A 14,453-nucleotide genomic window follows, 5' to 3' on the forward strand; every position below is an offset into this window, starting at 1 on the left:
GTACGGAGAAGAGTGGGGAGATAGAGAAGAGGTAAGAGCGGAGAGTGGAAGGAGAGGGGTAGTGGAGAGCGAGAGGGTTATACGCTTAATATTTCAGCATCGCGAAATTCTGCCCCTGAATCATTAATCGCCCGCTCCAGGGTGGCGATGCCTAGCCGAGTCTCTGCTGCTCCCTCCGCCCTCCCCCACTGGCAGCCCCTCGGCCGCGTCCCCCTCGTCCATCCGGCGCTTCTGGTCGTGTCTCTCCTCTCTCGTGTTCCTCATCCCCCTCTGTCCTCTCATTCCCTGCCGGTCCTCCCCCCCGTCCCCCGTATAACTTGCCTAACGCGACTAGGAAAGCCATCCGCGTGAATATTTCGAGTCCTCGCCGATGCAGGAATAGACTCGTCGACTGAGCCGTAATTAACCCGCTGATTAATTACCATGGCCATGCTACACGACGAGCGGGTGCCACGCGCGAGTGCGGTATACTCGCGACAATTCGCGACACTCGCGCCGTCGGTACTTGCTTTACCCCTTTCGCAGCCTCTCGTTTCCGAGGAGGCGTAATCGAAATGTCTTCTAAATACCGACGGTATTCTCTACCCTAATCTCCTCCGTTCCTCCATGCCGCTACGACGATTAAAGCTATCAGATGTCGAAGTTTGTATACACGCCGTCTAACAAATTCGCGACAAGCACGTGCCAGAAGAGAATAAGAAGTTCGTCAGTCTTAATCGAAGTAATGAAATCGAATCACGAATCAGAGGATCTGGTTAATATCGCAATTCAATTGGGTTCCCTTTAATTCCAAAAATAGAAATCTAAATCTTGAGATTCGTGGAATAACAAAATAGTATTCGAGCATATCGGAGGTAAACTCGAGGTAAAATCTGCAAAGAGCAATCATATAGTCAAGAGAAAGTACGTGACGTCTGCAACAACCTGTATTTTACCTTTCGCGTTCGATGTTGTAACTAATTTAAATGGTCACATTCCCACGCTACCGAGGAAAGGAAGGGGAGACGCGCGCGATCGGGAAATCTCCCTAAGAACGTGTTCTCTCTTTCCCTCTCGCTCAGAAATGTATCCGGCATTATATGCGCATCCGTTTCAATCCGTAACCGGCGAATCCGGGCGTCGAAGACGACGAGGAGAGGCCTAGGCGAAGCGATCCCCCTCGTACGACGAGACCAATCCGATTTTGCGGCTGATGATTGCGCAGTGATGAAAACTCGTACGAACATAATCGGGCACACGTGAGTAGGATCTCGCGTTTATCCCTGCGGGATTTGTCGAGAGCACGTTTCACTTAAAAACAGTATGTGAGACAAACAGATGTAAGACAAACAGTAAGAATTAATATAAATAGAGTTTTAATATATAAATAACGAGTTTTTCATACTTTCAGAAAAGTATGATGAACTTGTTATTTATGTATTAAAACTCTATTTATATTAATTCTCACTGAGCTTTTACATTAAGGGCTTAATTCTTAATGGACTTTACATTAAGTACTTCTAAAAATTAATTGTTTTATTTCTAAAAATAATGAAAATTGGATTTACGCTGTTATCCTGCCGGCATTAATAATCTAATTTGTATCAACGTTCGACCTGTATATGTTAAATCTATATCTTTTTAATAATTCACAAGTTATATACATCTCAAGATACAATAATTTATTATTATCCTTTTTTGATATTTACGACTATAAAGAAAAGATTTTCTCTCTGTTCTTCTTAAGTTGACACTTGTAACTCATAGTGGAGAGAAGTATTATAGTTCTGGGGCATCCTGTATAAACTGTACTTCGCAGCGAAGTGGCAAAGGGTTAAAAGGGTTGTTCACCATGTTCTCTCAGCAGGTACAGCGCGTTTCAGCTGCGATGGCAGGACTTCATGCCGAGTAGCAGAAATGTTTTCTCCACTTACACGCTGTCGTCGTCGTCGTCGTCGTAGTCGTCGTCGTAGTCGTCGTCGTCGTCGTCGTCGTCATCGTGGCCATTGTGTTCGAGCAACATTCACGCACACGGCCGCATACGCTGGCAGTAGTTATTAGTCGTAGTCGCTGCGGAGCGTGCAGGTTGTGCACGAGGTTAACGTTGCAGAAGGGGACGCGGTGCGGTGCGGTGCGGTGCGGGAGAAAGCGGGAGAAAGGGGGCGAGTGGATGGGTTGGTTTGTACCGAACAATGATATCGGGTATTTGATTTGTAACCGACGACAATACCGACTTGCGACCCCGCATTTCAACCCTCCCGCTCGCCCCCTGTCGCCCCGCCGCGTTCTCTCTCTCGTTCGGGCGTCACCCAGTATATACTATATGTATCTGTATACATGGACCTGTGTATACCTATAGGACCACAAGACAAGGTTGTCGATAGCGAGTGCCACCTCTATGGTGCCTCGAAACAGATCCTTTTCGATCCTGTCCTCGAACTAAGAAATTAGTTGCCCGTACTACGCGATCAATTGCGCGACGTCTCATTTCATTTTTGTCCTCGTCGAAGATCGAAAGATCAGTACTTCAAAAATGGTGTTGGAATAATAAAACGCAAATTTCAAAAATTTTATCACACAGACTTTAACGTTTCAAAGATCGAAACGATGATGCTTCAACAATCCATTTCCTAGACTTCAATGTTCGAAACGCTCAGATACTGCGAAATTAAATCTGAGAATCAAGTAGTGATGATTTAAAGATCGTGAAAGTCTATTATACCATTATGAGCCAAGCCGCGGTGGAAAGATTGTAGAATTGACTGAATTTTTGAGAGCCGATCAGATTTCGTTCGAAATGACGCCCTCGCGTTAATCAAAAGCGCTCGTAGCAATTGATATATATTCAGGGATAGACGAGCATGTGATCGTTCACATCGGTCGGGAGAGGCGAACGTTTCATTATACCTATTCTCGGCAGGACATCGCTCTTGCATACGTAATACTCCAACGAGCCTATAAGTTGTTAAAACTATCCGCGGCCGGACATATATGCTACTTTTATGGTACGACGACCCTTTCGTCGCGCCGCTTTTCGTGTACGAGTTAAAAAAGAATTAAATTGTTATCGACCGGGGACGTTGTTGTTCTCGGGGACGCGCGGCGCGCGCGCGATCGAAGCACGATGAAAACTCAAGCGGGCTCATACCAGTTTATTCCGCAACCCCTTTTCTGCATTATTTACGCGAACGCGTGACCGGTCGCGAGCGCAATAAAGCAGCAGGACCTTCTTGGACAGCATCAAACGCCGGCTTTGCCGAGAGGGCCCCGCTCGTCCCTCTCATCCTTTTTAGGAAGAAAGCATCCGAGAGAGAAATTATTCACGGGCAATTCTACGGGTACAAATCTCCATAAATATCTGAAAGACGGAAAGGAACGAAAATAAAAATTCGATGCGTCGTTTTACGCCTACCTTCTGCTGCACGGAAAGATTTTACACCATTTATTGTATCCGACCGCCGTTGGGTGTTGCAATGTTTTTCCTGACTATTCTCGCTATGTCGTCTCCTCCAAGTGTTAAGAATTTAATTGCGATTTCGTTTAGCGAAGTAATTCAGGTTGGATCTTGAATAAATTTTCGGCCAGCGATGCGTTATAGGCGGAAAGGGAGTTATCGGTGTCTATCGAGAAGCAAACGAAAGACCCGGGGAAACAATCGGCCATCAATGCTTGAATAGCTTAATACTTAAAAAGCTGTCTATTATGCTGCCGTGTAAAACGTCGCGGCAAAACTTCGCAAGAAGAGTTCTAAAAGTAGACTCGCGTAATGACATTGGGAACGTTAATGATGTAAGCGATCTATGTTTGCCACGTCGAAATGCGTTTAATCCGCGCGAGCGCGGATCCGCGGATTATAATTAACTCGGCGGCGATAATTCGAAGTGTATAATCACCAAACGAGTCGCGGAGCGCGCGCTGATACGACTACATGAAAATAATTAATCATCAATATTCGAAAAGCATACGTTAAAACCGGCGCTGCTGCGAAAATCATTATAGGAATAGACCTTCTACTTTTCTTGGAAAGAAAGTAATATTACACGGGAATTATCTTTGTGTTCTAATGATTAAAAATACGCAAAAAATATATGATGTACAAATGCATACAATAATAAATGAGAAAGAAAAAAGACGACTATGAGAAATAAATAAATGACAAAGAAGGGTATATGATATAAACCTGACCTGTATTAATTAAAAAGGAAGGAAAAATAATTAATAAAGAAAACGTATATTTATAATTTTTAATAAAATATAAAGTTTATGAAAATCAGAGTGCGAGAAAGCTAAAGAGAGACAAAAGGCATGTATTTATATACTATTCGCAAACGGTTGCTTAAGATCTCCTGCCATCTTATGGAGTACAAAAGTACTGTTTGAAAGAAAGCATTGACCCGGCACGAAATAACATAATCCATAGGCAACACGACTAAAGATTTCATACCAGACGCTCGCAGTAAGAGAGTAAGGAGTGAAATAAAAATGAGATGAACACAAAGTGTGTAGAGCGAAGTGAGAAGAGACGGGCGGAAAGAGGGGGAACAACCCTTCTCCGTGTCTCCGCGAGGAGAGAGAAACGTTGAAGAGGGATGAAAAAAAAGCTTATAAATGAATACACAGAGAGAAGGAGAAAGAGAGAAATGTTTGAGAACGGGAACTTGGCTGCGCCATCTCACGAACGTACATATTTGGCGGAAGACAGCAGCCAGGTGCAACGGACCTATTGACGTGTTAATTGCGCCTGAATAATTAAAGGGGGCACCTCTCCCGGCAGCGGTGCTCTTTCCTTTTAAAATGTCCCCCGATCTCGTTAACCCGCTCCCGGGAGGACGGAGGAGGGACGCGGGGGGAAGATGGTAGACAGCCGGTGTCGCGAAGCGGAGATCGAGGATAAAGCAACTGGAACCAATTCGATTGCTCTAACTAGCGACAGCGAGACGAGAAACTCCGAATTGATTGTCGCTCGAGATTGGTATATCTATAACGGAAATACCGGTGATACACAGAAATACGAAAAGTTTCTCGAAACGTTTGTTACCGTGACGAATCTCGGACAGATGTTTTATCGGCATGCAGATAAACGTGTAGTTTTTCGTGCGAAAAAAAAATTTTTCCGGTCCATTCGGTATAATTAGAAATCTCTTTTTTCTCATCCGGCACTTGACAATGCAACTGTTAGTTTCGACTAATAGCTAAATATCAAAATTGCTGTTGAATTTAACTTTTATTTGGGCACAATTTGGACATCCGAAATTCGAATTGTCTTCAAATATCGCCTGGATTTATAGCAGTTTGTTTCGACGCAAGAGAAACTTTAAGCAATTTCCAGCGTTTAAAAAAGGATAAGGGTATAGAATGGACATAGCGGTATATATAAGATGTGAAACAGACAACAGTAAATTTGTATGAATAATTTACAGAGCTATAGATTTAAGAGTATACAGAGATTAGTTCGTAAAATAGTACAAAGACTAATGTTATAAATTAAAAAAAAAAAATACGATCGATTCCTAGTTTTTATTTATTCGTCGATTCGACCGTGGTATCGATATAATATCCTTACACATTTATGATCATTAAAAATCGAAAAAGTTTATAAGATAATAAGTCAAGAAGTAGATTCGAGAGCTCCGGAAGAGGATGTTAAATCCCATCAAAGATTCATCGCGATATTCAGCTGCCTCGCAGCTGTAAAATTCGATCCAAGTGGCTCGGCATTATTGCTGAAAATCCCTTCGAGTAAAGAGAACAATCCGCGCTCTCTCGGTATAAGGGATTCGAAACGAAAGCCGTTACGTATGCCGTTAACAATGTCCGGCCGGGGCCGGACTTTCATATACTTGTGCGCGATCGAAACGGGGAAAATGCTCAAGCTGTGGCCTGAATAATTGACGATTTAGCAACGTGTATCGGCGGAAGGGAAGGGTTCGCGGTGATCGTAAGAATATCTAACCTCGACGCGAGTCCGCTGTATTATTCAGGGGCTGTCATCCCCGCGTCTCGAGGGGGGACGAAGCGCGTCGCGCCGCTTGCCTCCAGAAAGCTCGAAAGCTTACGATCGCGAGCGCTTATATATTCTCCCGATCGTAACCCGCCACGCTTTATCCCTCGATATTCGCCTTATCTTCTCTTTTTCTTTGATAACCGGACACACGTACGAAAGCGTTGTCCGCATGCAATCCGCGCCTCACGCATATACACACACGGGCGTCGCACATGCACGCGAACGCGATGCGTCACGTGCCGCGGCTCTCAACTATAGACCCGATGCAATCTTAATGCGATCAATTATTTACGGCGCTCGTCATCGCCCATTAAATATTCCACGCTCGACGAAAGAGTCCTCGCGCTACCCCCGGAATTATTCCGGGCCAGTATTCGCGAAATAGCAGCACCGAAGTGCAAACATTGCTATTCGCACCGCGCCGCTATTTTCGCGAGCTTCTAATGGCGTTAGAGAGAAGCGGGAGCATCCCGTGGGAGAGGCACCTGTCGCGCGGCGAAGGAAAGATTCTCCTCCGTCGCGATCGATCCCCAGGAAGATCGGTATATGATAGACCGAGATGTGGTCGATGTTGCGAAACGTCGTGAGATAAGCGCGACGCGCCCGTATTTGATAGAATTAAGATTAATTTCACGGCGACTTGGCTTATTACAAAAGACTTATCGCGATCTTTGTCCGTTGGTGAAATGTGGCGTAGCGTGTTACTGCCCCGAAGAAGCGGCCCTTCGATTAATCGAGCTTAAGTTCGCAAACTCTTTTATGTATAGCCCCGGCGTTGCCCGTATTTATCGCCGGGCGCGCGTAATTGAACGCGTAATTATACGTCGGTCGACTCGCGCGCGAAACTTCATTTCTGCAATCTTCTAAATGTACCCCGAATGTATCCACGCGACGACGATACCTAGCTCTATAAATATAAGTAGTTACTACTCATCGACGTTGCAATAGTCCATTTTTGCAATCTCCTAAATGTATTTAAATGGATCTACGCGATAGCGCGACTGATCGCATCGCCCTATAAATACAGGCTGTTACCTGTGCTCCTTTTTCTCTCTCGGCAAACAACGCTCGATCGATCGCGCGTGCAAGTCATGAATCATCCTTAACGAATGAGCGTCATAATGGAATATATTATCGTGGAATATGGCCATCAAAGATGTCAGAGTTTACTTTAACAAAGGACCCATAAATAACAGAAGCGTTCTAAGTAAAGCAGGCCTGAAAGCTTCGAACCTTTCCATCTTCTAACATTTTTTAAAACGGAAGTACAATTTAAAAAAAATATATACAGAGTTCTTTTTTAAACTAAAATTCGAAGCGAGAAGTAAACCAGAGTTATATGAATAATGTGTTATATTCCTCGTGCAATAGTTTAGTGACAAATTTTTGTCATTTAATATCTTTAATATTTTTTCACTGAACTTTTATAAGATGATTATATTGATTATCGTATCCTTTTGGCTTTTCATGATTGCGCTATAACGCGACTGCCCGAAGGGCTACCGATCAAGTTCTTGGTGCGATCGATCGCCCACGTCGTTCTCTCCCCTCACGCCCCCGCAGTGCGAGAGCCCCTCTGGGTTCCCGGAGGGAAACGGGGCACCGACCGACCGGGGTTGATATAAACTGTGATTGATATTTAGTCGCGCCACACGGCACTTAAGAGGATTAAGGACCATCCAGGACGAGTATCGGCCGGGAACAGCCGTGACCCCGAGCACGTGCATCCGGGGACACGCAACGATCTCCCGAACGTTGGCCGGTAGGTAGGTTGGTAGATAGGTAGGTGGTGGAGACGTTCCAGGTCGATCCAGCAGCGCCAAGGATTCCTCCCGTCCTGTCCGACGCGACTGAAACGCGCTACTACAACGCCGCAACTCTGATTACAGTTAGCTCGGTCCGCTGGCCTAAACCTCCATATAACGCGCATCGCGCGGTCGTCGGGGACTAACCCGACGACGACCACCACGCCACGCCACGCCGGGCGCGACATCCAGCCTCCGACCATGATTATCCGGCGGATTGTCTTACCGCATCCTAATCTCGAGAATGCTCATATCGGAAGGCCAGCGAACCAGACTTTATCCATAGCGTGTCTTTGGCGCCTTTCAGGCTTTTACCGTATAACGTAGAACCGCTAAATAATTAAAAGAAGAATAACGAAATAAACAAACATAATATAGAATGCCAAATTTTATGCAGCAAACTCGTCGATGAATTTAAAAACTATTCTTCTTTTAATAAAATATTGATTTATATCCCTTCTTTACTTTTTTTAAAAATTGAAGAGTGCGTTGAAAATTAAAATTCCAAGTAAAGTAGCTCAAGTCAATTCGTAATAAGTTAGAGTATACAAATCGCAGGATAATAAGAAAGAATATTTATGGAAGTGCGGTTGAAAAAAACGATTATTCGAAAACGCGCTCGAAAACAATCATTCTTCAATGAAACCCTGATTAAACCATAGTTATGTTGCCCAAGTTTAGCCGAGATATTCGAGAAAGAATATTTTTATTTCTTATTAATGCTCAAAATGGTATAAAATGCTGCGAGTAGGATATATATTTTCGTTCCGCGATTACATCTGCACGAAGCGTGTTCGGCGGGCGATTAATATCTCCCTCGTGACAGGGATAGCTGCCGATTTAAATGAGTCGTTATAAACGTTTAAGGCGACTTCGCGACAATCATTCGCGGATCGGCGGATCGTTACGTTACATCGAATTAAAAACGACGTGGAAAAAAATACGAATTCAAAACGAGCCGGTTATTTTCGAGACGGACATCAGAGACAGAGAGAGAAGGCGGGAGGAAGGGGAGGGCTGAATTTTTAATGAAGAGCTATTACTTTCCCAATGTGACAGCCGCGGAAATAGACGGAACGCGTCGTCAGAAATACGAGCCATATTGATAAATTTCTACGTATGTATCGTCTTCTCCTTCCTTTCCCTTCCAACGGATCTTCTTTCGAAATACCTGGATAGTTTCTTGAGAGAAAATTTGATTGGATGCCGTGTCTTTCGGCGCTTTTTAAATTCCAACATTAATCATCTCTGCGATTCGTTGTTAAATTAAAATTTTTCTGAGGCCATGTTCAGTCGTGAAAGCGTAAGATTTTATCCATTTTCTTTGCTGCTCTTAATCTTAATTCGCTCTAAATTTCTAATCGCCCGTAATTGAAAAAGCTACAGAATCGCGATAAAGAAAGACAAGTTCGTCTGTCTTTCTTCATCAAGATACTCCCGAAACATTGTTGAGAATCCGATAAGCGGGCAGACTATCGCCCCGGAACAGTATTAGAAGCGGCTTGATCCATTAGTGATAACCGTTATCTATTCCAGACGTCATCCACGGTCGAAAATAGCAGTATAATCGAAGACACGACGGAGAAAGAGCGAGGAAGAGAGCGAGAGACGGGGAAGAGAGAGCTCTCTGAGCGAGTCGGAAGGGCGCGATGAAGAGGGGGATATTCCGGTAATGCCGGGGCAGGCTCGTGCGAGGTGCGAGAAAGGAAGCGTCGTTTCCGCATCGCGATTCCGCCCCGTCATTGGCTCCGATTCCGTGCTAACATTAAACGCGAGCCCTCGGTACACTCTCGTGCGGCGCGGGAGACAGGGGGTCAGCGCGGGGGTCAGGGGGGGGTCGGGGGGAGGATTTTAGGGATGGCCGCTGTGCCGTTCCACCGTCCTCCCATCCCCCCCGTCCTCTCATCGATAATATACGATCGTGCATGATTCTGCTTCGTGTATCACAATGGCCCTCCGGGCAAGCCCGTTCCACCTCTATCTACGTACCTGGCGCGCCGAACTACCGGCGCCCGGAGTCCGCGGTGGATAATGAGTGATTAGGTAATTAGTTGTCCAATATTCGCCCCATCCACCCGTTCCTTCCTCTCTCTCTCTCCTTGCCGCGCTCCCTCGCCTCTTCGCTCGCTTCGTCTATCCGCGCGATCTTCCCAGCGTTCGCCAGCTCCGCCGCGTGGTCTCCTGTTACCGCTTGACCGGATGCGTTGACCGGACAGTACGGACGTACGGATAGTACGACGTCGCGAAATATCGTAAGAGAATATCGTGTGAAGAACGGCTTTGTTAAGAGTGACAAATAAGCCAAGAAGTTCCTTTCTATTAAATATATTTCAAGTTTCTTTCATCGACAACACGATTAAATTGAAAAATATTGAAAATTACGCAGTTTTCGTATTAGCAATTTTGGAAAGATAACGAATCTAGGTAGTTAAACGTTTTTAATTCTTGTAAGATATTTCCTTTAACGACGAATCGAAATCGAAAATCCGTTAGTCTTTTATTACAATTATATTTTCGTAACAAACATTATGAAAAAATATAGGATTTAAAATACTTTGAAGCTGCTCCCATTCTTCTTACATTGTACATATACCTATATAAAGCTCATCTCTGCTCTTCGTCACCCAATTGCGCGAAGAGTTCGAGCCTCACGAGCGAGTATCGATTTACAAGGGAGAACGGGAAGAAGGGTGAAAAGAAGGGCACGTCTGTCCAATACCTATGTCCAAAAACAACCGAGTTCTCCAGCCCCGGAGCTGAGGAACCGCCATGTGTGCAGCGCCCGAGACAACCCCTTATAAATATAACAATTAAAAAGAGGGCTGTGTGTATGTGTGGAGTGCCAAACGTCCTGCTTCGAGGGTGGACACCCCGCGGGCACCCCTACGCAGGACGGAAAACAGAAGGGCGCAGTCCGTTTGCCGCTGCGGGCTTCTTTCCGTCGGCAGGACATCAAAAAATAGCGGAATAATAAATGAATCGAATTTTCGTTTGTTCACAAAATTTCGCCGCTTTTTATCATCGACGTACGCGAAAACAGGAATCGTTTAACCTGCGAAAAATAGCAATCTTAATTTATCTTTTGTTGAACATATTAATATTATAGGAAATAATTTCCATAAATAATTACATACTGAACTGGCTAACTGAGTTTTAGCTAATTCTATCTCCCGTTCTAATTTTGTCTACGGATAATTAGTTAAATTCCCGTTAAATCCAACTGATGTTGTGCGAACGGTCCGTAATAATTTTAACTCTATTACGCTCCGATCTTATCCGAGTCTGCCGCCACATTATCATAATTATTGGATTAAGAGGGTAGCGAAGTTGACTCCGCAAAGCCGTCGACGATGCGTCTCGTAAAGCTGTACCGATTGTTTGGCGAGTGATCGAAAAGAATACTGGGACCGGAGAAAAGGAGAGAAATAGAGACCAGGCGGCGATCGGTGAGGGCCGCGTGGGCGACACGAAGGAGTTAATTCACGAAAGCGCCGAGGCGAATTCAATTCGCGCGAGTTAGCGCGTGACGAAATCGCCGCTCGTCGCCTCGTTGCCAGCGACCTAGGTCATAACTATTTAAATGCCCGCAGCTGGATAAATTGTTGTATTAGTCACGCCAAGCTTATATTAATACGTGGCCCGTCCGGGTTCGTCGTTCGCGAGCCCGTTATGTCCCCTTCCGACAAGGTCCTACTTAGATTACACGAAACGGGAGGACGAAGCGTGGATCGCTTGTTTCTAATCCTGTTAATCTCGAACATTTCGAAAATCTATGCGAATCGCGAGCAACAATATGCATAAGGTTATCCAGATATATTTCAGTTATACGTAAGACGAAGTCGGAGAGATAACGCGGTCGAGATATATTAGTAAATGCCACTAATTAACCGTGACATACTAAGGTGACTAACTCCATTGATTCATGTAAATGCTCCATTTAAGAAAACGATGAAGATCGCGCCGTTTGCACGAGAGCAAATCTTCTATTAAGCTTCGACTCAGTCAACGAATTTAAGTATCTCCGGAGAATCCGCGAATTCTCTCGCGGCGCTTGTTACTCCTGACATAGATTGCAACAGGCGACAGGCCGACTGTAAGTTAAATTCTCTCTTCCTCGATACAACGGGCAATCATCGCCGATCGAAGTACAACGCATTTTCTCGAACCAACGACTCGACGCGTCTTCGGGACGCGAGGGGCGGAAGGAGCGCGAAGAGAGAAGGCGAAAGAGAGAGAAAGAGAGAGAGAGAGAGAGAGAGAGAGAAAGAGTGAGAAGCAGAGCGACCAGTCACCGGTGGTTATTTAGGTGATTACGCTTTGCTTCGCGGGCGACGTGTGCGCCGTACACGTTTGATCGCATCGTCGTCGCGACAAATCGACATTGTGTCACTGCGCCTCGTTGCAGCAATAACGCATATAATATACGCGCGCGCGAGCGAGCGAGCGCAGCATTACAGACCGCTGATGTAATACTTTTATGATCGGCCGCCGCAATTTCTCGGTGACAACACTCGCTATTTCTGTCGCCGAGTTTGTGCACATGACTGCCGCGACGAGCAATATATCGCGCAAATACGCGCGACGCTCACGCCGATATTTATACAGGGTGTTCGTCGTTTCCTTCCGAACCGCGGGTAAAAACTATGGGCGACGTTGGATCTTTGCTAGCTCTCTCTCTCTCTCTCTCTCTCTCTCTCTCTCTCTCTCTCTCTCTCTCTCTCTCTCTCTCTCGCGCCACGCGTGTCCTCGCGGATAATAAATATATAATGAGAATTTTATCTTGGAGATAAGGGAATGATAACGGTAAACGATGACTTCGCTTGATATTTCATCTATAAAAGTGATAACATTCGTAAATTATATTTGTCTTGAAACATATAGAGCGAAATTATTCAGAAACTTGCGTAATAATGAAGGTATTCAATGAATAAATTAATTCCTAATATTCATAGAAAACTGTACAAGAATCGCTCTCTTTGTTTCTCTATTGATTTTAAGCTAATTTTATTTCGATAAAAATATAACAATGCGACAGCCAAGCTACGTTAATAATTGAAATTTATAAAAATGATTAAACAAGATTAATATTTTAACGTCTGAAAGTTAAACTGACTAGTGACTACATACTCGACAATTTGAAATGCGATCGTCTGGACAGGAAAAAGTACATATTCGGGACACCCTGTACAATATATCGAGCGTGCTCCTTTTTTTTTGCTCCCTCCGTCGGCATTGTTCGTCCATGTAACGCGAGTCGTTTCTCGCTTTCAAAACGGAGCTTCCTTAAGCGGAGGAGAAAATCGAAGCCGAGGCGATGAGGGGGTACGCCGCGGCCGCTCGTTACGTAGGTGGAATCAAGGCGAAACTTTCCGCATGAAATTGCAACGTGCGCCCGGCCGTGTAATGCCCGAGTGGTACAACTCACCTGTACGTTACATGTCTTCGTACGCTGTCGATACCGCTCGCAGTAGAAGCTGCGCTTTTTCCACGCACGGTGCATTGCTCTCGTCGAAGTCCATCCGCGCGTCGATGCTTTTCCTGTGATCCTCCGGCCTGTCACGAAACAGAAAAAAAAGGAGGTGCGATTGAGAAAAGTGAGCGGCGAGGTTTCGCGGACCGAATTAAGCCCGAGAAAAGCAAAATGAACCGGCGAGTAATCTCGAAAATTTGTATGAGATCGCACGCTTCCGAAAACTATATTAAATCAATATAATTATCTAGACGAGATAATTATGATCGCGTGACTGCGATATGTGCAGTTTACTGCACTTCTATTAATAGGTACCCGATATCTCTATATTTCAACTTCTACTTGCTCCTTTGCAAAGTTCCCAGCTGGACACGTATAGGTACGTATGTATGTGGCATTTATAGCGAAAAAAGGTTAAAGATCGAAAGTGGCTTCTATTTGTGTATACAAGCCACCCTTCGCGTTTCCTCCGAGACACGTTAATCCGCAGAAATACGCGACTGGTGGTGGCGAAGATTGCACGGGCGGCAAAGTAAAAGAATGATTTATCGGTCGGCTGACTTTTCCCACTCGTGCGGAGAACCCGGGATGATCTCACTCATCGTATAGCTCGTATCTTTTACTCGCGAGAAACACAACACTATAGCGATGGTGTTAGGTATCGCGTGATCCCAAAATATCTTTTACATTTCTCTCTTTCTCTTTTCTCTTTACATGTATACATACACATATCTATTTATTTATAATTTACGCGTGAATGGGGAAGTGGAGTAAAATTTGGTGGAGAATGGAAACGCCTCGTTGACAGACTGGCTCGCGAGCGATGCGTTTGACGTACGCGGCCAAAAAAAAACGAAGGAAGAGACGGACGGAGAAGAAGGAAGAAGGGAGACAAGCGAGTGACGAGAGCAACGGTTACAGCAGAATAAACCCCTCAATAATGAGTTCCGCGAGTGAATTCCCTCGGTGCGGAGAGAGGCTCGAGATAATAAAACAGAGCGGGACGGCGTCGGTGGTCGAAGGGGGACGAAAGGGGGGCCCAGGAGGGTGGCGAGTGGGCGGCGGAGGGTACCGGGAGGCGAGCGGGGATCCGAGGGAGGTTTCCGCACTGGCAAGAGTAATAGTAAGAGGCAATAAAATATAATGAAATAACATCCAATCCAGGAGAGATATTGTGAAAATATTATTACTAACT

General features: G+C 45.1%; 1 protein-coding gene across 1 annotated transcript in view; it reads right to left on the reverse strand.

Moving 5' to 3' along the window:
* Positions 1-13,342, reverse strand: part of LOC139822527 (protein bric-a-brac 1) — a 287,526-nt gene extending 274,184 nt beyond the window's left edge. Inside the window, exon 1 of the mRNA XM_071794332.1 lies at positions 13,214-13,342. The gene's annotated coding sequence lies outside the window, so the exon portion shown is untranslated. The remainder of the gene's footprint in view (positions 1-13,213) is intronic.
* Between the last annotated feature and the right edge of the window lie 1,111 nt (positions 13,343-14,453).

This window comes from Temnothorax longispinosus, chromosome 11 (genome assembly GCF_030848805.1).
Source record: "Temnothorax longispinosus isolate EJ_2023e chromosome 11, Tlon_JGU_v1, whole genome shotgun sequence".
Lineage (NCBI taxonomy): Eukaryota > Metazoa > Arthropoda > Insecta > Hymenoptera > Formicidae > Temnothorax > Temnothorax longispinosus.